Source organism: Myiozetetes cayanensis, unplaced genomic scaffold (assembly GCF_022539395.1).
Source record: "Myiozetetes cayanensis isolate MyiCay16 unplaced genomic scaffold, myiCay2020 scf18, whole genome shotgun sequence".
NCBI lineage: Eukaryota > Metazoa > Chordata > Aves > Passeriformes > Tyrannidae > Myiozetetes > Myiozetetes cayanensis.
The window spans coordinates 1,793,450-1,817,363 of NW_026087389.1; the positions used below are offsets into that span (position 1 = coordinate 1,793,450).

Genomic DNA, 23,914 nt, shown 5'->3' on the forward strand with positions numbered 1-23,914 from the left:
CTGATGAAAGGGCTGAAAACTTTGCAAACTTTCCTTTTCTTGGGTGTCTCCAGCTCAGCCTTTCATCACTGAACAGTGCAGAAGGAACGTCTCTTCTGAACTGCAGCGGGAGCGAGGAGGAAGGGGGGGAAATTAATGATATCACCAAATTGAAACTCTTTCAAGTTCCCTTTAATTGCAGAGGGCACAGGGAGCTCATTCAGCTTCGATTCTCTGATCTCTTGCTCTCCCCAAGGGGTGAGTTTTCCTCTCCTCCCACATCTCACGCGATTTTCCCGGGGTGTTGAGCCTGGTGGAGGGAAATGAGGTGGATTCCTGGCTCCTGCTCCTGCAGAGCCATTCCTGATGGGATTTGGGCTGTGGAACAGCAGCCAGAGCTGTCCAGGGAGGGCAGGGCCAGGTCAGTAGAGCTCTTCACCCTCCGTGGTCCCACCTTCATCACCTGAGCTTTGCCTCTGATCTTTCCTTGATTACGTAGGAGGAGGGTCAGAAATCCTCCAAACAAAGCTCTGACCACCAGGTCTGCAGTGGTGGGACCTTCCCTGCCTGAGCTGTGACCAGACCCCTGCTGGCAGCTGGGGTGCCCTGGTGGATGGGATGCCCATGGGATGCCTCCAGCTCATTTAGGCCCCTGGTGAGCTGTTCTCTCTATATTTTTACCTTTCAGGCAAAAAAGATAAAGGTTTTGGGGCAGAATGGAGAGGATGTGAGAGGGCACAATGCGTGGTTAAGCTACATAACAAAGACCAGCGTGCACACTGGCATTTTGGCATTGTTTTAGGAGTCTCCTTGGAGCAGTTGGCTTCCTTAGGTAGAAATTCTGACACTTTTTGAAGCTTTGTGAAATACTGTGTTTGTTAGAGCTGTCCTTACAGGACATCTCCCCGCCCGCCTGTTTGGTGCCTCACCTGCCCATCTGTGCATTGGTGATCCCAGAATCCCAGACTGGTTTGGGATGGGAGGGACCTCAAAGCCTACCCAGTGCCACCCCTGCCATGGGCAGGGACACCTTCCAGCTAGTCCAGGGTGCTCCAGCCTGGCCTTGGACACTCCCAGGGCTGGGACAGCCACAGCTTCTCTGGGCAAGTGTTGCATATCCAAGCAGTCCAAAGTTAAAAGAAAAAAAACAACAAAACCCCCAAGGCCCTCCCAAAAGTCCCACCACTCACCGAGGAGCTTCAGCTGAGCTCACCAAGCGTTCCCTGCCCGTCTTTGTCTCCTGGGAAGTGTCAGAGCAATGGGCTGAAAACTGCTCAAAGAGCCATTCCCACCGTGGAAAAGCCTGGGGATTATCATCACAACAGGTCCCTGGGCAGAAACACGCAGCATAAAGCTTTAAATTCAAGTCACACCGATAAGAATAACAAATAAAGAGACCAAATTCCCTTAAAAAATGGGATTACAGAGGCCGTGGGGAAGAAATATTTTGAAGGAAGTTAAAGAGAAGTTAATCTGCTTTTATGTAATTTGTTTCCCTATTCTTCCTGAACTGGCTTGCTTTGGGAGACAGCTGCTTTCAAGGTTTAGGAGGGCTGGAATTGGCAGCCCATGGCCTGACAGAATAATGGCTGCCTGGAGAAAGGGCTGGGTGGATAATTTACAGATGATCCGACCACATCCAGCCCGGTGAAACACAACCCCGTCGTTTGTCCAGCCCGCAGTTTGCTGTCTGGGGGGATCTGCTCCTTCTCCTGGGAGCCCCTGATGCCACTCTGAGGTCTGTGTGTGCCAGAGGGAGGGGAGGGCAGAGAACAGGGATGCTCTGCCAGCCTCAGCCTCTCCTCCTTGCTCTTCCTCGGTGTGTCAGTTCTGCTCAGCTCCACTCCCAGGAGCCTGCCGTGCTCTCGGGGTTTCCACTCTCCTGGCACCTCTCAGCAGGAGTTCTCTGGATCAGAAAATATGGTCTGTGAGGGGAAAGCAGCTCTTCAGCTTTGAACAAGTCCATAAGTTTTCATCATGTAAAAATAAAAAAAACACAACAGTGCTATTTCAAAGAGAAATAGGAATATGCTTAATGCTTCCCTGAGCTGGCCCAAAGTGTCTGAGCTCCAGCCAGTGGAAATTCCTTAGGGTGGATTGGGACAACACAGTGGCCTATCCAGAGCTCAGGTCCTTCAGACCACAAGTGGGGTTCAAAGAGAAACAAGGCCAGGCTGCTCTGCCCCAACAAGGGCAAAGTTTTGATTTTCAGTTGCTTTTTTCTGGTATGGTTTCGTTGTACAAGAGTGGAATGAACATTTAGAAATATGGAAACGGTGTTGATGTAATGAGTGACTTCCAGCCCCATCAGCTGGGGGAGGAGAGCACTGCCCAGCTGTGTGGGGTGGGAATCAGTGGGTGTTGGAGCCATGGATTATTGCAGGGGAGAGTTCTTTGTGTGTAGGCAGTGAGTGCTGGGTGTAGATTGAGACAAGTGTTGTGCCACTCTGACTTCAGTGGAGGGAAACTATTTTATAGGAGAGAGTGCAAATTCTGGTGGGAAAAGCTGTAGATGATGTCCCTAGAGCCTGCTGTCCATTCCCTGTGCCACTGATGTGTAGGACCACGGTTTTGAGTTCCACTTCTCTCTGTTTTATCTGTTTAAACCACTGGGAACAAGGATTAACTTTTACTTGGTGATTTTAACACTCAGGGACAGATTAAGACAACAGCATCCTGATGTTATATGGCCATTAAATAATAAATGCTATAGAAAAATGCTGTAGCAGCATCAAATCAAACCATAAATCCCAGGAGATTTACATTTTGTCCCCAGTAATTAAACAGAACCATCTCTGAAGCCATGTTGTTCTTTGTTCAGCACTCAGTGAGCAGTTCCTGGACACACCAGCTGGAGAAGTCCATGGGTTATCCCTGGCTCTGCCCTGGCCAAGCCATCAGTGACAGGCAGGTTCTCATGGCTGAATTACAGAGGCACTAAACAAAATGGAAATGTTGATGTTCATCATTGATTTTCTCCTTTGCTGCCCTGGAATGGTGCTAGTGGGAGCAGTTGGAATCAGATTACCTTAAAACTTACTCACAGAATGAAGTGCTTAATTTATCCCCATTTTTTTCCTTTCCCAAAGTGATACCACAGGAAGGTATCAGCTGTGCTCCTTCCAGAGCAGCCCCTTCTCCTCCTGCTTTTCTCACTGTGCTTGTGAAATTCATTTCTTATCACTCCCTACGATCTTTTTTTAAACCCTTTTTGCATGTGTTATATCTGCTAAAGTAATCACTCATATTGGTTATGGAATAGAATAGAATAGAATAGACAGTGATTTTTGCAGATACAACTGCAAAATGTTTCCAATTTCTGGAAATATCTATTGAAAACCACATTTGCCAAACATTCATCTCCATCTCCCCGTGCTGTCAGGTCACAGCTCCGTGCCTGCACAGCCTGGCAGACTTTGGGATTCAAGGCAGACAGGCTGATTCCAGTTTAACTGAGGATCTGGGAAGTGCTGCATTTTGAGTGATATATCCTCTCATAATCTGGGAGGTTAAATGGCTTTTCTGATTTGATTCTTTACTGCCTTGCCCATTTCCCATCCGATCCAATCGCCTGTGAAATGACAGCAAATCCCAAGGCACATTTGTCTGCCCACTCTGGGCTCCTTCGAGGTGCTGGGAGGGATTGCAGAGCACAGAGAGACACTAATTGGGCTTTAATTGCCCCTGATGAGTCACATGGGATGCACAGTGTTAGTGGCAATCTCAGTGGTGAAGTGTCTGAGGGGTCTGGCCCCTGTCCTTATCCAGAGCTGGTGGGGCTGGAGGTGACTCTGCTGAGGGTCATCAACCTGCCCATTGCCTTCCAGCTCAAGGGGGAAACAGCCCAGCAGGGACTTGGAAAAATGGACCCTGGAAGTTTTGCACTGGAGGAATCCCTGGGTTGTGCTCAGGGTGGACTGGTGAGAGTGATCCCAGAATCCCAGGATGGTGTGAGTCAGGAGGGATCTTAAAGACCATCCTGTTCCACTCCCTGCCATGGGCAGGGATACTTTCCACCAGCCCAGGTTGCTCCAAGCCCCATCCAACCTGGCCTTGGACACTTCCAGGGATGAGGCAGCCACAGATCCAAGGCTTCATCACCCTCCCAGGGAAGAATTCCTTCCCAATATCCCATCTCTCCCTGCCCTCTGGCAGTGGGAAGCCATTCCCTGTGTGCTGTCCCTCCATCCCTTGTCCCCAGTCCCTCTCCAGCTCTCCTGGAGCCCCTTTAGGCCCTGGAAGGGGCTCTCAGGTCTCTCCAGAGCCTTCTACTCTGCAGGCTGGTCCATGGTGGGTACCTGACCCTGAGGGGAGCCAAGTCAGAGCAGCCCATCTCCTTGCAGAACAACAGAATCATGGAATTGTTTAGGTTGGACAAGACCTTTAGGATCGCTGAGTCCAACCATTCACCAGCACTGGTACAACTGGGATATTATCCAGGGATGCCCAGACTATAACCCTGCCATGATCCACTCCAGGAGAACCTGCCTTTCAAATGAACAAACCTTTCAATCTCTGCATTTACCAGATTTAACCCTCCCTGGCTGCGTTCCCTGCCACTGCATCGCAGCGAGTGGCTCTGCTCCCAGCTCTTCCCATCATTTTCCCCCTTGACCTCCCACCTTTGGAAGGAGGATGGAGGTGTCTCTGGCTTAGCTGGATGGCAGCAAATCCTGATACCTGCATTTCAGAGCCCGGCTCGTGGGGTTACAGTGATGGATTTACTCCAGCCCCTGGAGTAAATGAGTTATAGCCAGCCCCTGCAAATGGTCATAAATATGATGGGGTGTGTGAACTGAGGTAATTGCCTGCTTTATATATGTGTTTATCTTGCCTGCATTGCATCCACAATGTGCATTGTGTCAGGCAGGTGATAAAGAGCAGCCATAACGCTCCTCAAGTGCATTTTTCGTCTTACTTTATGGCTGAGGCTCCGAATTATCTTATGCAGAGCTGGCTGCAGTGGGTTTAATATAAATTAACATACTCAGAAAATGTCAAGGAGCATTAATTGACAATTTTGGAGGCCTACCTTGCTAAATACCGGTTCAGTTCTCAAAGCCATCTCTGCAAGCTTAATATATGGCAAATAATGCTTATTCATGACTGGCTTATGTAAGTTTGGCATTAATTACGTGGCAGCTCCGAGCTGGCTGTCACAGATGGGCTTGCTGGAGAAGCAGGTGCCAAAAATAAAGTTCCCAGCCCCACGAGGGAACTGCTGGGCTGGGTATTCAGCACTTTGGAAAACCAGGGCACATCATCTTGTGTGTAAATATCGACTTACTAACCTAATTCTGGACCCACTTTTGGAAGAGAACTGGCCTATATAAAAATATTTCACATCAGCAGCTTCTCCTGCACCTCCAGCGAGCCTGCCTGTGGCAGGAACCCAGTGCACCCCCAGCCCACCCACTCCCCAGCACTTCCCTGCCTGGAAATCCCTGAATATTCCAGTGGGAAAAGGTGAAGCAATCGGAGGGTTTGGGTCTGAACACTCAGGACAGGCTTGGTGGGTCCTTTGCCTGCCCTCCAGCCTGAGCAGCTGGGCTGGTTTGGAGCTGCTCAGCTGAGTGCTAATTGTTGAGTGCTAATTGTGATAAAAAGCCCAGCTTGGATTTGGTGTTTTTCCCCAGGCACAGGGAAGGTGCTGATGTCTCTCCAAGAAGGTTCCTGCTCCTCACTCCAGCTTCCAGCTCCAGGAATGCTCAGCACCACACCACGCTGTGCCTGGTTTTGGAGCTCCTGGGAGCTTCAGTGCCTGCCTCAACAACGTTAAGGAAGGCTGAAAGATGAGATTTTAAAGCATTTATTGATTTTGCTTTAATATTCTGGTATTTCTTTCCCATCAGCAGACTATTTACTTTATGTAGTGCGCTGTGGGGTAAGTATATTCCCAGAAATGATGCACAGAATGGGATCTCCTGTATGAGCATATGGATATCAAATGAAAAATCAGCTGTAAATCACTTCAAATCAGGAATAGAAATGGCACCCAGGAGCTGCACTCTGCAGGTATCTGTGCTCTGGAGCCAGGGTGGGAAGGGTGGCCCTTCCTGAGCAGGGAGGGCTGGGATTCCTTGGCATCCATGGATGTGCAGCCTTTGGGACCCCAGAGCTGTGCAGGGCTGGGTTTCTAGGGCAATGGGCTGGGAAAGCCAGGGATGGGATGGGGGCCCTGCCCTGTTCCCCCCGATTTTACCTGGGTTTTTATTACCAGATAGACCCTTCCTTCCTGTTTTCCCTCGTTTTTGTGTTGCTGCTGTTGAAGTGGTTTCTGTGCTCCCTGAGCCCTCCCCTGGGAGCAGGGCAAAGATGAGCCTGCCAGCACTGTCCCAGCTGGCAGCAAGGGTTGATTGATTCCCTGGCCCACCCTGCCCTCACCCTTCTGCTTTTCCATCCCCTCCTTGTCCCATCCAGCCATCCCAGTGACCCGTGGGGACCCAACCCCTCCTTCCTCCCAGAATGGGTTGGGTTGGGAGGGACCTTAAAGCTCATCTCCTTCCACCCCCTGCCGTGGGCAGGGACACCTTCCTTCCACCAGCCCAGGCCCAGCCTGGCCTTGGACACTTCCAGGGCTGGTGACTCCACCATTTAAATCCAATCCCAGGGATTGCTTTGTCTCCTCTTGCTTAAAATGTTAAAAAGAAAAAAAAAAAAAAAGCTTTAGCCCATCAGCAAAGCCAGTGCCTCAAATTAAATTCTGTGATAAAAGCAAATGAAGTGTAATTGAGAAGAGCCAAGAGGAATTTTCCCTGGGATAAGGAATTCCCTGGGATGGTTTTGCCACGTGAGCTGTCCCTCTGTGTCCCCCCAATGTCCCCACTGGCACTGGGGCACTTGGCTGCTGCTCCTGTGGATCTTTCACAGGTGTCTTTCCCCTTCCACGGGAGACCTTCGCTCATGGTAATGAAAGAATTAGGCTGAGCCATCAGGAATTAAGGAGAACTGTCCTGACACGTATTCCCAGAGATGCTGCTGATGGAAAATGTCTCCTGTGGAGCTGCTCCACTGCAGACATGAATATTGCAGAGCACACAGCCCATCTCTGGTAGCTCCTTGACCATGAAATTGCCCATGAAATAGGAATCTATTGTTTATCATGCTAATTGGGAACCCAAAAGTTTATTTAAAGGTCGCTGGAAAGCCGTGAGAAATATCCTGCTATGGGAAGGAAAGAAAAATCAAGAAGCCATAGGGGGGTTTGGTTATTTAGTAGAATGTTATTCCTAATATTTAAGATGCTTTCTGAGCTGTGCATTAAATTAATAAGGGAGATGAAGGAGTGTTTTAATGTAACTTAGTGTGAAAGGAGGCTTCAGAATTTATTTTATTCATAGATTTTTGCATCAAAGGTCCTATAATGATTAATTTTCAAACTTACAGGTTTTAATAGCAAAATAAGAAATAATAGCACCAAAGTTCCTTTGAAATACTTAATAAAATGCTGTTCTTTAGAGCACTAAATGGCTTCCTAATGCCACCAGTACTTCAAAGAGCAGCATTCTTTGCCATATTTCTATTTGGTTTTCTACCCTGCACTCTCTGTGTGTAAGATAGAAATATTTTCAGATGGGCAAGATTAAGGTATTGTTTTATTCCAACAAACCCCTGAAAATCTGCACTGAGGGCTTGGTAGGGCACAAGTGTAAATGCAAGTTAATCTGAAGGTACAGAAGGTTCCTTGGCCTTCCAAATTCCGGGACAAACTGCAACTATCCCAGCAGGCAGGAGAGCTCCTTGTTCTCAGGGTGCCTGAGGTGGGGCTGATGCACAGAGGGACTGACAGAGCCCCAGATCCAAATGTCTTTTTAGGAAAAGGTGTTTCTTTCCCTCATGGACAAGAAGCCTCTTCGTGTCAAAGCAGGGGCTCCATCCCCTGAGTGCCCCCCCTCAGAGGGCACTGGAGACAGGGAAGCTCCTCCTGGGATGCTCTAAAACAAAACCCCAGGATTGGGCCCTTCCAGCACCCAGGAAGGCAGAGGGCAGCTGGGATTGCAGGCTGGAATCATCCAGAAGGGCCTCTGATTGTAAATTGGAGCATGCAGAGGATTAATTGCCAGCAGGTGTCAGCGACAAGAAGTTCCTCTCTGATCTGGGCAGGGGGTGACTCTGAGTGTTCCCCTGCATTGTTCTGTTCTTGCCATTGTTCAGGAGAGCAGAAAACAAAACTCTACGTGAGGAAATGGGATAAACAACTTTGCTGCTGTCAGAAAGGAAAAAAAAGGCAGTGCAAGACTGTTAATTAGGAAATTACTGCATGAAAATAATAATTAGGGAGGCCAGACACTGGTGAGAAGCCAACCTGTAGTTTCCCAACCTGCCCTGAGCGAAGGGTTAGACACAACCTGCCCCAACAATTTACTAGGGTTCCTTCCTCCCTGTGTTGTGGGAAAATGAGTGCATTTAGCAATTAGCAGAGCTGGTGATTGACTCCTGGTCATCCCCAGGATGACCCTCTGGCTGCCCTTGTCTCTCCATGCCCGGGCACAGGGCTCAGCCTGGGAGGTCCATGTGGATTAGACAGGGCAGGAGGTCCTGCCATCCCCACTGCTCCTCAGGAGGAGGGGAGGAGATGCAGGGCCCTTTAATTAGGGGGCTGCTCCCTGTGGAGGGCAAATGGAGCAGGAGGAGAAGGGTTCTCTCCAGGAGGTGATTCCCTGCCCCCCCAGCTCCAGGCTGCCTGCTCTGTTATCTGCAGGCTCTGGGGAGAGCGAGTCCTGGGGGGAGCTGATGCAAGCAGGGCATCAACCTGGTCACACAGTGAGTGGCCTTGCTGTCCTTGGGGTGCTCTGGGAGAATCCATGAAGGAATTGCTGCTGAGAACCAGCACTCTGCAAATTCCTGCCTCGATCTGCTCTCCATCCACACAAACCAGACCCTGCTGAGGTCACTCCTGAGCGAGCCCTGGGTGTGGAGCTGTGCCAGGGCAGGCTCAGGGTGGATCTCAGGAGGTTCTTCCCCCAGAGGGTGGCTGGCACTGAACAGGCTCCCCAGGGCAGTGGGCACAGCCCCAAGGCTGCCAGAGCTCCAGGAGGGTTTGGACAACTCTCAGGGTGGGATTGTTGGGGTGTCTGTGCAGGGCCAGAAGCTGGACTGATGATCCTTGTGGGTCCCTTCCAGCTCAGAAGATTCTGTGATTCTATGAAGGGGCTCACCAGACCGGTCTGGTGCTGGTTTGGAGTACAAACCCAGCAGCACAACAGGCACAGCCAAGTCAGAGAGGAAGGGTTTGGTTTGGAAGGGACCTCAAAGATCATCGAGTTCCAAACCCTCTCCCGTGGCTCTCACAGATTCTTAGGACATATAAAAACTACATATTGACATGATGACTGATGGGGCTGTTCCAGTGGATGTGGCTGCTTTATGGGGGTGTCTGATGCAACAGATGATGCCACAAGATGTGGAGGAAAAACTGTTGGCACTTGGAGTCATAACCCAGTGTGGGTGTTTTGCCATCACACTCAACAGGAGCTGAGGCCCAGTCACTAAGTGGGATCCTCTCTACAGCATTTTCATGGATGCAAATGGACAATGGGCCTTTGGGATTTATTTCAAAAAGGAAAAAAAGCCTCTCTGGAGCCTGGGGTGCTCTGTGAGCAGAAGGCTGCCAGCCCACCCAGCCCGTCACAAAGGCAGAGCAGAAGAAGCAAACCAACCATCTGAGTCTGTGTGGCTCTGATCTCCCCACAGGCCCCTGGGGCTGGGGACCAGGAGCAAATCCTGCAGGGAAGGACATTTCCTGAGGGCAGGAGACATGCACGTCTCGCAGCATCTGCTGAGCTTTGAGTGTGGATCAACCAGGTAAGGGCTGAGATCCCTCTGCTGCTCACACACCTTCTGTCACAGCGTGGATGGGCTTAGACAACAGAAACAGTGCTGAAATACCAGCTCCTGTTTTCCTTCTCTCTGTAAATATCATTGTCAGCCCTCCTGCATTCCAGTTTAACATCTCAAGTTGGACACTGTTGTTTACTCCTCTGTGTCTTTATGTTGAGTCACTTCTGGTTAGAAGAGTTTTAACTGTTTAAGTCGACTTGCTTTGCAAGCAGAATAAAACCAGAGCACTTTTAAAATTCCAAAGGTTAATTGATTCCAAAAGCAGAACCAATTACAGTTAAAAAACAGAAATGCAAGGATTTATAAGAAATTTTTCTTATATATAAGAAAAAGAAGGCAATGTCAAGATGCTGCCAGGTGGTCCAATTTGACTGTCTGGTTCCTTTTGACAAACAACTTTGATGTTCACATAATTGCTTTGATGTTCACATAAAAGCTGTGGCTGCCCCATCCCTGGGAGTGTCCAAGGCCAGGTTGGATGGGGCTTGGAGCAGCCTGGGCTGGTGGAAGGTGTCCCTGCCCATGGCAAGGGTGGCACTGGATCGGCTTTGAGGTCCCTCCCCAAGCCCAACCAAGTAAGTCCTGTAGTGCAAAGCTTGTAGAATCCATTTTGCCAAGCAGCAGAAGGGGCAGATTTCCATCTGTGCAGGTTTCTTTTCCTTTATTGCTGTAAAAGGAAGGGGCACTCAAGCGGAATTTGGAGTCACTGGCAGAAAATAAGGCAGCAAGAGCACATGAAGGCAACTGAGGGACTGCAAAGGTGTGAGTGAGGGATGGAATAGTAATGAGGGAGTCAGATAAAAGACAGGGAATATGTAGCACTTTGAAGAGTAAAAGATAAGCAAAGCAAAACATCCAGCAATGACAGTATCCCAGCAACAATAAATTCTGCCTGTGATAGGGCAGGCTGAGAAGGAGCTGGGACTGACAGCTTTCTAATCAGCCAAAAAAACCCTGGTCACTGGTGCCACTGCAGAGTGCTGAGGGGAAGGTGTGAAACTCATCCAGGTGCAGGTGGGTTTGTGCAGCAGCTGCTGCCAAGAATGTTGTTCAGGGGACAGGAGGTGACAGGGTGGGAGTTGGAGCCCTTTGATGATGGACCTGTTGGAACCAAGGATTAATTTGACTCCCAGTTCAGGTGGAAGGTGCTGACAAAGAACCTACTGGATGGGCAATTTAGGGGTTATATTTTCAGCCCAGAAGTGATGAAGTCCTTCCTCTTGGCTTGTCTGCTCCCAAAGCAAAGCAATGGGATGGCTGGTTTCCACATGGATCAGTTTATCAAGGTAACAGACTCAAACAAATGGGAATTTCCTGTGGATGGGCACCTGAGTGGCAGTAAATGGCATCAAATAGAAGATCTGCACATTTTTTTGAGGAAGAGGAGACATGAGGCTCATGCAGGTGTACTTGGGCATGCTGCCAGTGCCAGTAAAGAAAGTGATAAATAGATGTCTTGGAAAAGCCTGAATGCAGGAATAATAACCATCAGCAGTGTGAGACATGGAATCAGATGGATTCCGCTTCCAGAAGCTTCCTGTGTTCATTACTGATGGCACTGCAAGTTTTATTCCTGTGCTTTCTGTGCTCCTGCAGTCCAATCTGCTCAGAGTTTCCACATGCAAAGGCAAGTGATGGAAGGACTCGGGAAGGAAAGTGAAAAATGACATAAATGATACTGCAACAACAGCTGTGCCCTGGCAAGGAGTACAAAGAACTGGAGATAATCCTGAATGACAAAGGCTTTGTTTTCCCAGTTATCACTAAAACATGGTGGAAAGACTCTCAGGACATGGCAAGTCTCTCTTTCCATGGGATTTCTGAATAGCTGACCCTTTTTTTCCCCTTCTTTAATAACCCAGACATGATTTTAAAGGTACCTGAACACCAAAAAGTTTGGATTAGCTCTTCAAACTCTTGCACATCTGTCAAATTGGAAGATTCTGCCCTGTGACCTCCCTTGAAATGGGTGCACTGGGTGCACGTGAGTAAAGGTGGATTTTTTTGGGAAATGAATGTGGTTTGGACTTCCTAGAGGTCATTTGAAGTTGCCCTGAAGTTTTAAAGTTGTCTCTGTGAGATCACAAGGAAGAGCTATTGGTGCAGATGACTGTCAGGGAGGGGAGATGCCCTGAGGGTCACCCTGGCAGGTGGTGCCACTGCAGGGACAGCTTTTGGGAAGAGCCCAGTCAGCAGAGCTGCCTTCCCTCCTGGGTCTGAAGTGGAAATTCCAGCCCTCCCTCTTGCAGAGTGCTTAAGTGGAAGTTCACTGCCCTGATGGGCACCTGGATTTTCCAGCTGACCTCTGAGAAGTTACTAAGCTGACCTTCTGTCTCCACTGCTGTAAATTAAAGCTCAAAGTCGGGGCATCTGGACTGGCTGAAGGCAGAAGTGGAAAAGACCAGCTGAGACCTGGCCCTGTTTTTCCAGGAGCTTCTCAGGGGCAGCTCTGGCTGATTCTGAAGTGTTTCAGGGGCTGATGAGGCGCTGTGGTGCTGATCATTTCCGTCCCTGGATGTCTGACACTCGGCAGGTCTCGTGTTTTGAGCCCCCACAGGAGGAGCAGGTGGAGACTCCCCTGATGGAGAAGCCTTCAGCTCCATAAGGAATCTGCTCCACCTGCAGATTTGCAGCTCAGGAACAGTCAGTGCCCTCCTGGCACTGCCAATCCAACCCAAAGGGGTATGGAGTGCAGCCCTACATCTGTCCAAAAAGTGGGATTTAAAGCAGCAGAGGGATGTTTTCCTTTGTGAGGATAATTGCAGGTCCAGGTATGTAGATTATTTTCCTGGTTCTTCTCCAAATCTGCACTGGGTGACGGTCAGAACTGAGGAATGGATTGGTTCTTTGTGGTGCTGTGCCCCAGGTCAGCGTGATAACATGGGAAATGCAGGTTAATGGCAGTTTAACACCAATTAACAGCCCACTTTATAATAGATTAGCGTTCGGAGCCTGCTCAATCGGTAATTACAATAATTAACTCTGGAGCTGGCCTGCACTGGTGAACAGAAGTGTGGTCCCTCTGTTTGCCCGGGGAAGGGGATGCAGGAGCAGACGTGGATCACTGGGAGTGCTGCAGCCGGGCAGGATGGGAAGTGCACTAAATTCGGGCTTGCTCTTGCAATGTGCCTGCAGGTGACCAGCCCCGGGTGGGGCTGAGTCTCTGAGGGACTATTTTAGTCTCAGCTGAGGTTTCCTGTGGCTCAGAGGAGCTGGGAAAGGCATCTGTGCTGAGCACAGCCCTCTGCATCCTTCCCCAGCATCCCTGGCCTCAAACAGATGGATTTCCCCCTCCTTAGGCCAGCTATTTTCAGCATTCAGTGCTCACAGCTCAAGTCAGGCTCCCAGATAAGTCCCCTCCTCCTGGGAATCCAACAGGGAGAAGAGATTTGGCTCAACAGAGCTCAACATCCAGCGAGATGGTGCCCTGAATTCTTTGGGAAAGCTCCCTTTGGTCGGGAATCCTTCAGGAAATGCAAGTGCTGCTGCCACAGGGGTTCCTGTCAATGGTTTGTGGAGGGGACACAGTGACACTGGTTATCCATGGACTGGAATCAGGGCAGGGAGCAGTCAGTAGGATGGACCTGCTGGCTCTGGGGAGCCGTAGCCAGGTCCCTGATCCCGTTGTCCTGTGGGTTGATGGTTGCCAGGGGACAATCTCGACACCCAAAGGTGCCAGCACACAGAACTTGGTCACTGAGTGATTAAAGTGAAAGAGGGATGGTGTGTGTGGAAGGTGCCTTGAAAGAGCCTGTTTCATAAGGCTGAAAGCAATTGTGGGAAATAGAATTTGGCAGAAAAATGGGAATAATTGGGAAAGCTGAAGTGGGGTTCAGAATTCCTTAATGAAGAGGATAGCTGCTGCTTTGAGAACCCTCTGCCTTGTTCAGAACATTGGAGGTTTATTTCCCTTCAACATTAATAAGTGACTTCTTTTTTTTTTTTTAAAATTCTCCTGCCTGTTCCAGCACCTTCAGCTTCATCTCTTGCTGCTCAACAGAAGGGGAACCCTCTGCAGAGCCACTTCAAGTATAAATAAGTCATGCAAGGCACTCTGGGGGGGTTGGAGCAGCTGTTTGAGAGCACAGCTGCTCAGCGTCCTCATTGTTAGTCAGTCCTGGCTTTTCAGACTCCAATGTCTCTCTGGGTTGTCTTAAAGAACATTTTCTGTCCCCAAGGTGCCATGGATGGGCTCTGCAGCCCGGGGTGTCTCCTGCCCTGGGGAGAAAGTGCTCCCTGTGGCTCTGGGGGGTGTCTCTGGTGGAGGAGGGGGGGTTGATGGGCTGGAAAAGGGGCCGGTTTGAGCTGCTTTCAGCACAAAGATGCCTCACTGGGGGGATAAATTTAATAAACAGTGAGATCTCCAGGGATGCATCAACTCTCCCCTCCCCAAAGTGATGGGCCCTGATGCAGAGGCTGCAGAGGTGCCCCAGGTCAGGCTTGCCAGGCATTAACCCCTGTCAATAATTGCTGTCTGGGCTGTATCAAATATCACAGCTCTGGGGGGCCGTGCCCTGGGCAGTGTAAAAGGACAGATTTTGGGCCTCTTGAGCCCTTGCTGTGATGGAAAACCTGCACTCGAGGCTTTCTAACAAACATCTTCATAATACTTAACATTCACTGGAGTAAAAGGAGAGTAATGAGCACTGCAGCCATCCCAGGTCAGTAATTACCACCGTCATTATTAATTTTCCAGAGCAATCTCGTCAAATGAGTCATTATTATCTCAATTCCTTAGCCAGCACTGATTGATTCTTTCTCCCTGTTGTGACTAATTCCATATAATGTCAGAGTACAATATAGAACTATAGAGCCAGTGTAATTCCACTGCACAATAACTCCAAATAACCAAATCTCTTGCCTACAGCTCTGTTTAGATCTGATGCTTTATGGTACTTAATTGAAATAAATACCCCAATCCTGTCAGTCCCCACTCTCCACAGTCACTGGGATTGTACTGGAGACAGGGATTCATGTCAGCCTGGGATCTGCCCTGTGTGTCCTTGGCACCAGCCAGGAGCTTCCCAGCACCTTGAGGAGCAGCATGGCATGGTCTGGGGTAAGTGTTGATAATCTTAATGCTTCATAATGTCAATTTTGACCATTTTTAAGGGTGTTGGTCAGTCTGGCTGTGTGGGTTGCTTTTTTATGGAGGAGAGGCTAAAGATGATGGTTTTCCAGCTCAGTTCCATTCTCTCTGGTTCACCAGAGCTGAGGGGGAAAGAGTTGAGGGCAAGTCAAGGAGAAGGATCTCTGTGGGAGTGGGAATGTGTTTCATTCCTCTCTGGAGATGGTGAGGTGAATGAGGCAGAACAATTACCTTCCCTTTAAAGGAACTGGAAACCCACTTCTGGCATTTTCCTTGAGCTGGAGGGAAGGAAAGGAGAAGGAGACAGCAGTTGTTTTACAACTCTGACCTTTCTGTCTCCCAGACTTCAAACACGATCAGAGTGGAGAGGGAAGAGGCTGGAAAGCCAGGAGGAGTGAGAGGGACCCTTGGCAGTGGAGCTGGTTTTTAGACCATGTGGTGGCCTAATTCTGAACTTTGAGGAGGGATGAGATGTTCCATGTCTCCAGTCTCAGCTTTGCCTCCCTAAATCCAGCCCTTCCCCAGCAGCAGCCTTGTCCTTGTGCCAGGTGGGAGTTTAAGGTGTGTGTGGGTCACTCTGGATTGGATTGGACTGGGAGGAATTAAAAACACTGAAATGAACAGTAAATAAATGAGCAGAGCTCTTGTGCCATTGCAGCCTCTTGGCCTTCCAGCAGTCCTGTAGTTCTGCTGGTTTATTGAGGCAGTTCCACACGAGTCCCTTAGTGCTGAACTGAAAATACTCCATCACAGCCCCCGAAAGCACAGCTTGGCTGTGCACCCTGAGAGCCTCTGCCCTGATGGGCTCCAGTCTTTCACTCCAATGGGACTGTTTTTTACACCTGGGCTTGGTGTCCACAGGATTCCTCCAGGGGAACTGTCACATCTTGCCAGCCCTGCATGGCCTCCTCCCCTAAAGGGCTGTGTTCCTGTCCTGTTCCTCAGGGAGTGTTGCACAGAGGCTGCAAAATACACCTTAAAATATCCTGATTTCCAGACTTTAATAGCAATACTCCCTAATTTTGTGCCCCTTTCTTGGAGCCATGGCTCTGCTGTGGATCCCTGCTTTTCCCTGACATTCCCTTGGCATCTCCTGCTTGCCAAGGCCCAGGGCTGGGCACAGAGCTGTTGCCCCAGAGCAGGAGCTGACCTATGTCTAAACCCTTCCTGCATCCAGGTATTTGAATAGTCCAGCTGGAATCTGCTTAAAGGATGTATTTATAGGGACAGCAGGCTGAGGTTTGTAGTTTAAAAAGAAAAATCCACAAAACCCGCCCAGTTCTGGTATTATAATCTGAATATCAGTTCAAGTAAATGCAACTTCTTGCGTATAAGCAAGCTGGGAGATAAATCTCCAGGTTTTTATAATAAATGTTTCTTTGTGGCAATCACCATATGCTACCCCCAGTCCTGTTCGGAGCGTAAATCATAACAAGTGTGGATCCTAAAATGCTTTGTTGTCTTTTTATGGCCACACACGGCTGCTGTGCCTTCCACTTGTGATTAATTTTTGCAACGGTTCCCCCTAGAACCGAAAAAAAAAATAATTAAGACTAATGAACGCTGCGCAGTGACAGCAAAGGAAGGAGCAGATTGCATCTCCCCTCCCTGCCCAGCTCTGATCAAAAGCGGGAGCGGAGCTGAGAAGTTGTGCCACTGACACCCTGTGCCGAACCCCTCCTGCGACCAAAGAGAGCCCGGGCTGAGCAGGGATCGGAGCTCCCGCTGTTTCCAGGGAATGGTGCTGAGAGCCCGCAATTAAAAGCAGTTGAGGCCGCGGCGTTCATTTCTTGGCAGGGTCTTTCAAGCAGTCGGCCCACGGGAAGGACCCGCAGGCAGGGGGATGTGTCTGTTGGTCCGTCCAGGCTGGAGTGACGTGCTCAGGGAGCTGCAGCTGCTGGCCCCAAACCTGCCCTGTCAGAGCATCCCCAGTGCCATCAACATGGCTAAAGCAAGAGTGCTGCCCTCAAACCCGTGTTTTATCTGCCCTCCAGAGACATGTAGGTTGGATTTTATTATTTTTTAACCCCAGTGCACTTGGGTTTTGAGGGTCTGTGTGTGTTTGGCATGGGAGAACAGCCAGCTTTGAGCATTGCTTAAAAACCTTGGAAATTCCCTTCTCCAAACTCCTATTTCTCTGTAAAGGCTGTCATTAAAGCGTGTGTGGGGTGTTGCTGTGCAGGGATCTGCCACTCTCTGGGCTTCCTGCAGCTCACAGTGGCTTTGAAATGAGACTTAAGGGGAATAATTGACAACAAAGTGCTGGAGAGGGGTTAAAGTGTCAGTGCTGCAGGAGGAAACCTCAAAGGTCCCGTTCCCTGGGGGACTGGCCAGGGCTGCAGCCGTGGGGAGGGATGAAAAAATGAAAAACAAACTCCCCAGGCAGCTCTTGGCGTGGTGTCACCTCCTCCTGCCTTCATGTGTGTGCACATGAGCACTTGGTTTGCAGTCACTGTGAATTTTCCAGGTCTGTTTTTCAGGTCGTGAGTGACTCTGGCTCCTCCAAACTATCTCCTCCCTCCTCTTCCTCCCTCCTTCTCCTCCTTCCTTTTCCCTCCTTCTCCTCCTTCCTTTTCCCTCCTTCTCCTCCTTCCTTTTCCTTCCTTCTCCTCCCTTCCAGCTTCCACCTTTGTCCCCAGCAGACTTCATGGCCAGTGACCAGTTACAACAATGAATACTGTTCTTCTACTAGAACAGCTTTAATTACAAAAATAAGCAAATAATGGATGATAAGGATTTATCATCATCTGCATGACTGGTAGGGGAATCAGTTGCCCTCCATTAAGTCACTGGTAGAGCCATGAAATTGAATCCCACCTTCTGAATTCCAGTTTGACATCTCAAGTTGGACACCATTGTTTACTCCTTTATGTCTCATGTTGAGTGACTTCTGGTTAAAGAGTTTTAACTGTTTATGTCACAACCTGCTTTGTGAGCAGAATAAAACCAGAGCACTTTTTGATTTGCAAGGGTTAATTGATTCCAAAAGCAGAACCAATAATAGTTAAAAAATAGAAATGCAAGAATTTATAAGAAATTTTTCTTATATATATAAGGAAATTTCTTATAAGAAGTATTTCTTATATATATAAGAAAAAAGGGTCATTGAAGTCAATGTCAAGATGCTGCCAGGTGGTCAAATTTGACTGTCCTGGCTCCTTCTGACAAACAACTTTGATGTTCACATAATTGCCATTTTCTGTGGTAGGTTCTGTGTGAGCTCCCCCTGCACAGTTGTGCAGTATCACGAGTTAGAGTGAACCAAATTAAAGTGTTGTGGCACATAAAACCAGCCAACACAGGCAGGCAGCTTTCTGCCCTAAACCCCTGAGATTTATTCTGACAGTTTGCAACCAGATGAAATGGATAATGGAAGTCCCTTGTCACAATAACTCAGCTTAAATGTATTGTTGGATTAATAGACTCAGTTATCCACTCTTCCAAGGAGAAAAATGACTTTGTGGTTTGCAATCAGGCCCTCGCTCGTGGCATCCCATCAAATTAACCAAACAGGCCCAACTCAAACTCCCAGCAGGAGCCAGGGGTTTTCTGAGTTGTGTCAGAACAACGGGTTTATTTATTTTTAACGACTTCAAATCGCCATGGCAACATCTGTGGGTGATGGTGTGGCTGATCAGGGCCATGAATCCCGGGATTGGCACCGTCCAGGCGGCCCTGCTGGCTCGGGATCGGGAGGTGGTGCCAAGGGGTGATCACATCCCTTTCCTGTGCCCAGGGAGGTTGGTCCTGCCTGGTCTCAGAGTGAGAGCAGGTCATGAGATAATTTCACCCTTTGCAAGGTCAGGAGTTGGTTCAACTTTCCATGAGCCAGACACAAAACCCTCACTGGCACAGGGTGCCCAGAGAAGCTGTGGCTGCCCCTGGATCCCTGGAAGTGTCCAAGGCCAGGTTGGACAGGGCTTGGAGTACCCTGGGCTGGTGGAAGGTGTCCCTTGGCAGGGGTGGCACTAGATGGGCTTTAAGGTCCCTTCAAACACAAACCATTCTGGGATTCTGTGATGGGAATTTTTAATCAGCTTAACCTTTGCTCTTGCCATCTTTCCTTTCCTCTTTCTCTGCTTCCCACAAAACTTCCATCTTCCTTTTTCTTCAAGAACACAGGCACTGTGCCACTACTTAGTGATTTTTGCCCTGGACTTGGTCCATGATCTGAATTCCTGAGTGAAATTTTACAAACACTGATTTAGGAGAGAACTTGGAGAGCACAGGGCCAACAGCAGGTTTGTGTTGAGTGCTGTCCCACATCAGGCAGAAACATCTCCTAAATACATAGGTGTTGTGTCATTTCCGTAAAACCTCTCCTAGATCCAATTCCCAGGAAGGCCTGGAAGGGTTCTCCACGTGGCTCTGTGGAAATTTAAACCCCAGCACAAGTGGAAAGGTTCGTGTGATCCTCCCTGGAGCAGCAAAACTGCTGAGCACAGCAAATCCTTGGAGCACAAGGGGGACAGCTTTTATTTTAAACTGTGACCATGAAACCAGGAAAAAAGCTTTTGCCTTATTATTTTTGCCCTTAACACATAAAAATATAGAAGCTGCCTGCTGGGCTCATTTAATATGTCTTTTTAGTTTCATAAATCCCCATGGTAGAATTTGAATTATTTCCTGGGTAAACTCGAGGTGACGTTAATTTACACTCTCCAGTGGTTTTGTGTGTCAGCTTTGGAGCTGTTCCTGCCCACCTTTTGTTCAGGGCCCACCTTGGCTTCCTAAGCAGGATCCCTCCCTTGGGTGACTGCAGGGGCTTCGTGAACTTCAAAAGCAGCCCAAAATGTCAGGCACCTGCAGCTGAATTATGGATCAGAACACAGCACATCAAACAGCCACAATTACTCACTTGTGGGTCTCTGCTTGGTGGAGCAATGACAATCTCTGCATTTCTCCTTTGCTGAGATGTGGGGTGGTTGTTTGACACGCTCAGTGATGTCAGCAGGGCAGGGGGGGTGGTAAGATTTTTTTTCTTTTTTAAGTGAGGCACTTCAATCAAAGCCTTGTTCTGCTGTAAACCCAATTAGCTGCAGTCTGCCAAGTCAGCCTGGCTGCTGCAAGGCTGGAGGGAGGGCTGGGAATAATTGCTCAGCTCCTTCTCTCTAGGAAAAGCCACGAGGCTTTTGTTAGCACAGACAAGCCCCCTGCACTTGTCTCTGGGGTTGCAGCTGAAGACACACCCCCAAACCCAAAAATGTGTTTGGGTTGTGCAACGTGTGGAGAGGCTCCACAAAGGGAGCAGGAGGAGGAGGTTGCTGAACCCGGATCCTGGGCTCTCCAAACCCTCCTGGGTGGTGCCATGGGCTGTAGAGGGGGCAGGAGGAGGAGTGCATTGGCCCCCCTGGCTGGGAGGACAGGGCTGTTTAGGGTGTTGGTCTCTTTTCCCATGTTACAAGTGACAGGAGGAGAGGAAACAGCCTCAAGTTGTGCCAGAGGAGGGTTGGATGAGATGTTGGGGAAAATGTCTTCTTGGGAAGGGTTGCCAGGCTTTGGAACAGGCTGCCCAGGGCAGTGGTGGAGTCCCCATCCTTGGGGGTGTTCAGAAATGTGTGGATATGGCTTTGAGGACGTGGTTTAGTGGTGAACTGGTGGTGGTGCTGGTTGATGGCTGGAGCTGATGGTCTGAAAGGTCTTCTCCGAAGGGTGGTACTGGAGTGTCCGTGGGACTCCCTGCACAACCCACCCAAACCCCCACGGGGAGGTGGGACACAGAGCTGGAATCACCTGCTGGGAATTGCTTCCAGGGCTCCTTCCCTTCCCTAAGGGATGTGCTGTAGATCCTCTGGCCTTTGGCCAGCTGGAGGTACGGGATGTGTCTCCCAAGGTGAGGAAGGTTGGCCCTGTTGATTGGTACAAACAGGACAGGCCTTCCCCATTGCAGTGGCTTCCCATGAAATACTTACTTCACCATGCATGCAGAATATCCCAACTTTTCCCTTTCCATCTCTAGGCCACCTCAGAAGCTGTCAGGGTGGTGAGTCATCCATCTCACTTAGTCTGAACTCAGCTTTGATGGACTGTGATTTCTGTTGACATCCCTCAAGGATGGCCACGTTCCAATAACATCTTGAGGACTCTCCAACTCTTGTCGTTCCAAAAATGAGTTTTTAATTTATTTTCCTTGAAGTCTAAGGTCCATAAAGTGATATAATACTCCATGTGATGGCCATTGGTGTGACAGGATTTTGATGCTTCAGGGAAAAGGTTGGATGTTCTGCGAGACTTCCATAAATTCAGTGTTAAACTGTGTGTTTTTACACTGACACAGAGCTTTTTTTTTTCCCCCCAGATATGGCATTATATAAAGCATCACAACATTAATCCCTTTGTCTTTTGCAATGCCTGCCAAAAATAATATGTTTGCACTAAGACTGAAAAACGTAGATATGAAAATATTTCTACTACAGGGCCGATTTGGGCTGATTTTATTAAAGCAGGTACACAAGTAAATGCCTGTTTTAACAACTGTGAACTGAGTTGCATGGAGTGGGAGTGACAGTGTGATTCCCAGCAGCAGAAGCTGGTGCCACTCTGGTTTGTCCCAGCTCCCTTTTCCTCCAGGAATGGTGGTGGTGTCTGTTATCCACTTACACAGAGATCTGCCAGCAGCTCCCCCCTCAGCTCCTTCTGGCGTGGGAGGGTGGGCTGGAGGAGCAGGTGAGGCCTGAGAATAGTTCATTATCCACAGGGAAAGCATTCCTTTCCTTCCCTTTAAATAGAACCCACGTCTGGAGAGCTGCAGGACTCCCAGGCACAGGGAGATCTAGAGGGGAGTTTTAATCTTAGCTCTTGCTGGGGGATAAAGTGGAAAACACACAAACCTCCCATTTCTTTGGAAAAAGGCACTGAGTGATCAGCACTGCTCCCAGATCTGGGGGTGAACAGCCACACAGAGCCCAGGAGGAGTGGGTGGCTCTTCCAGGCACCGTGTAGTGTTTAGGAACAGAGGGAGAGCCCTCAAAAATAGCTGTGAGAGGAGTTTCCGTGGATGGAGGGTTTGTCCCAGGCAGCTCCCGGGCTCGTTTGCTGCTGTGAGGAAATTAAAACCACGGGTTAACGTGCTGAGCAGCACATTCAGCATCGTGGCTCAGCTGGATCCTGCCAGGGTTTGAGGACATTTGTGCTGTCAGCCACAGAATCAGCAGGGCTGGGAAAGACCTCCAAGATCATCAGGCCCACCCTGGGGTCCTCCCTTCTCGCTGGGCAGGCCTTGTTGCTTCGTTTTGGCCCGGAGGTTCCTCAGAGCTCCTGCTGTTCATGTTGGTGCTGGTGGCACCAGAGGAGATGTGACTCACTGGGGAAGAAATAACAGATGTTTGGGGCTTGGTAATTACCACGTGCTGAGAAATGCCAGTGTTACACGAGGGTTTGGTTTTTTTTTTTTTTTTTGGTTTGGGGTGGATCTTTCAAGTTATTTTAGCTAAAAGAGGAGGAACCTCAGCCTCCCCTCACGAGCTCTCAAAAATTGTCAGAGGACTGTGTTGGGGGTACAGAAAAATGGGGAGAAAAATGTTTTTTCCCTGTTTCATCAGTAACCATTTGATATCTTCATCACCCAAGGACACTGTCACCAGCTCTGTTTTATCCTGGCTGATGATGCCTTTGACTAAAACGTCAATGATGGTTTGTAAAACAGCTGAGAAATTTGGGATAATTTCAGTAGCTATTAATGAGCCACAGCCTTGCTTAGGATGAAGTCTTCAGAGAAGGAAGGAAAGGCAAAGATAAAGGGATTTTGTAATATTCCTGGTATTGATTAGGTGCAAGAGAAGCTTGACTCCCATTTATTTGAATTCCTGTTTGATTGTGGACTCTCTGAGTGCAGACTCCCCAGATCTCATCTGAGATGCTCGGGACACACACCCAGGGAAGCTCATCCAGGGCTCCTGTTCCGAGCTCTGGCAAGGACTGCTCAGGGGTCCTGCTGCTCTGCCAAGCCAGGAGTGGGGCTCCAGCTCCTGCAGCATCTTCTTGAGGCCTTTTCCTCGTTTCCTGTTTCCATGGCACTGCTTTGGAAGAGTTTTTAGTGCTTTGCAATGAAAGGGCACTCAGAGCCCGGCTCAAGTCGAGCTTTGTGGTGGGAACTGGTGGGATGAGCATCTGAATTCAGCACAGCCAGCTCGGGGCTTTGTGACTAAAGGGAGCTCTGGCAGCTATTTTAGGAGATTTATATATATATATATATATGGTGTTTTAAATGCATTTAGGGGGGCTCAGCTGAAGGTTCTGCTCATTGAAGGGTGGCAGCTGTAAGGAGCTGCTGGTGCTAAATGAGGAGGAGCCCCAGCACTGCCCTGTCCCAGGGCTGCAGTGTCCCAGGGGAGGGGAGCAGACAGGCTCCTGCAAGGAATCCCAGGAATTTCCTCAGCTGGATTTAGCAGCCTGATATTTGATAAGACCAATATATAGAATATTGTTTGTTGGACCAGAAACAGCCAGTGGGGCAGAGGGGGCACAGCACAGGCAGCCCTGGGTTTGGGCACAGGAATTCTGGCAACTGGGCTCACATTTGGAGCCAAATACAGTGGGGTTTTTTCACTTTTTTTTTTTTGGAATGTCCAAGCAGAGCTGGGATTTGGGGGTTCATCAGAACTGATGTGGAGGTTCTTTGCAGTGTCAGAACCTCCCTGAGCTGCTCCAGGCTTTGTGTGCAGCGTCCCTGGTTCTTTTGGGAGGCAGAGCTGCTGTGGCAGCACGTAAATGAACACATGGGGACGATGTGGAGCTCTGGGAGAGCCTTTGGGACTGCAGCAGTGGTGCCAGGATCCCTGAGTCCTGCAGGAGCCTGAGGACTCTCCAGGGGGACCCGAGGGGGACGGACACGCTCGGGCCACTCGTCCCTTTTAATGGCTCTGCTCAGCTGCAGCTGAGAGCCAATTAATTTTATGAATCCTATTTGTAGCTCATGTTCCTCCTTATATAATCCTCATTTGTTTCAAATGAGCAGAGTGTGCCCCTGAGATTCTAAACATACCTCTTTATTAGAGTTCAAACAGA

General features: G+C 49.2%; 1 protein-coding gene and 1 long non-coding RNA gene across 8 annotated transcripts in view; both read left to right on the forward strand.

Moving 5' to 3' along the window:
- LOC126638936 (uncharacterized) overlaps positions 1 to 9,011 on the forward strand; it is an 82,937-nt gene extending 73,926 nt beyond the window's left edge. The window contains exons 16-17 of the long non-coding RNA XR_007628721.1: positions 54 to 634; positions 5,616 to 9,011. This is a non-coding gene — a long non-coding RNA (uncharacterized LOC126638936). The remainder of the gene's footprint in view (positions 1 to 53; positions 635 to 5,615) is intronic.
- Positions 9,012 to 14,212: 5,201 nt separating this feature from the next.
- CRBN (cereblon) overlaps positions 14,213 to 23,914 on the forward strand; it is a 53,455-nt gene continuing 43,753 nt past the window's right edge. For 5 of the 7 annotated variants that reach the window (XM_050313256.1, XM_050313257.1, XM_050313259.1 and 2 more), the window contains exon 1: positions 14,763 to 14,878. The gene's annotated coding sequence lies outside the window, so the exon portion shown is untranslated. Of the gene's footprint in view, positions 14,879 to 23,914 lie in introns of all 7 variants that reach the window. The other 2 variants (XM_050313260.1, XM_050313262.1) reach the window with 1 other exon arrangement.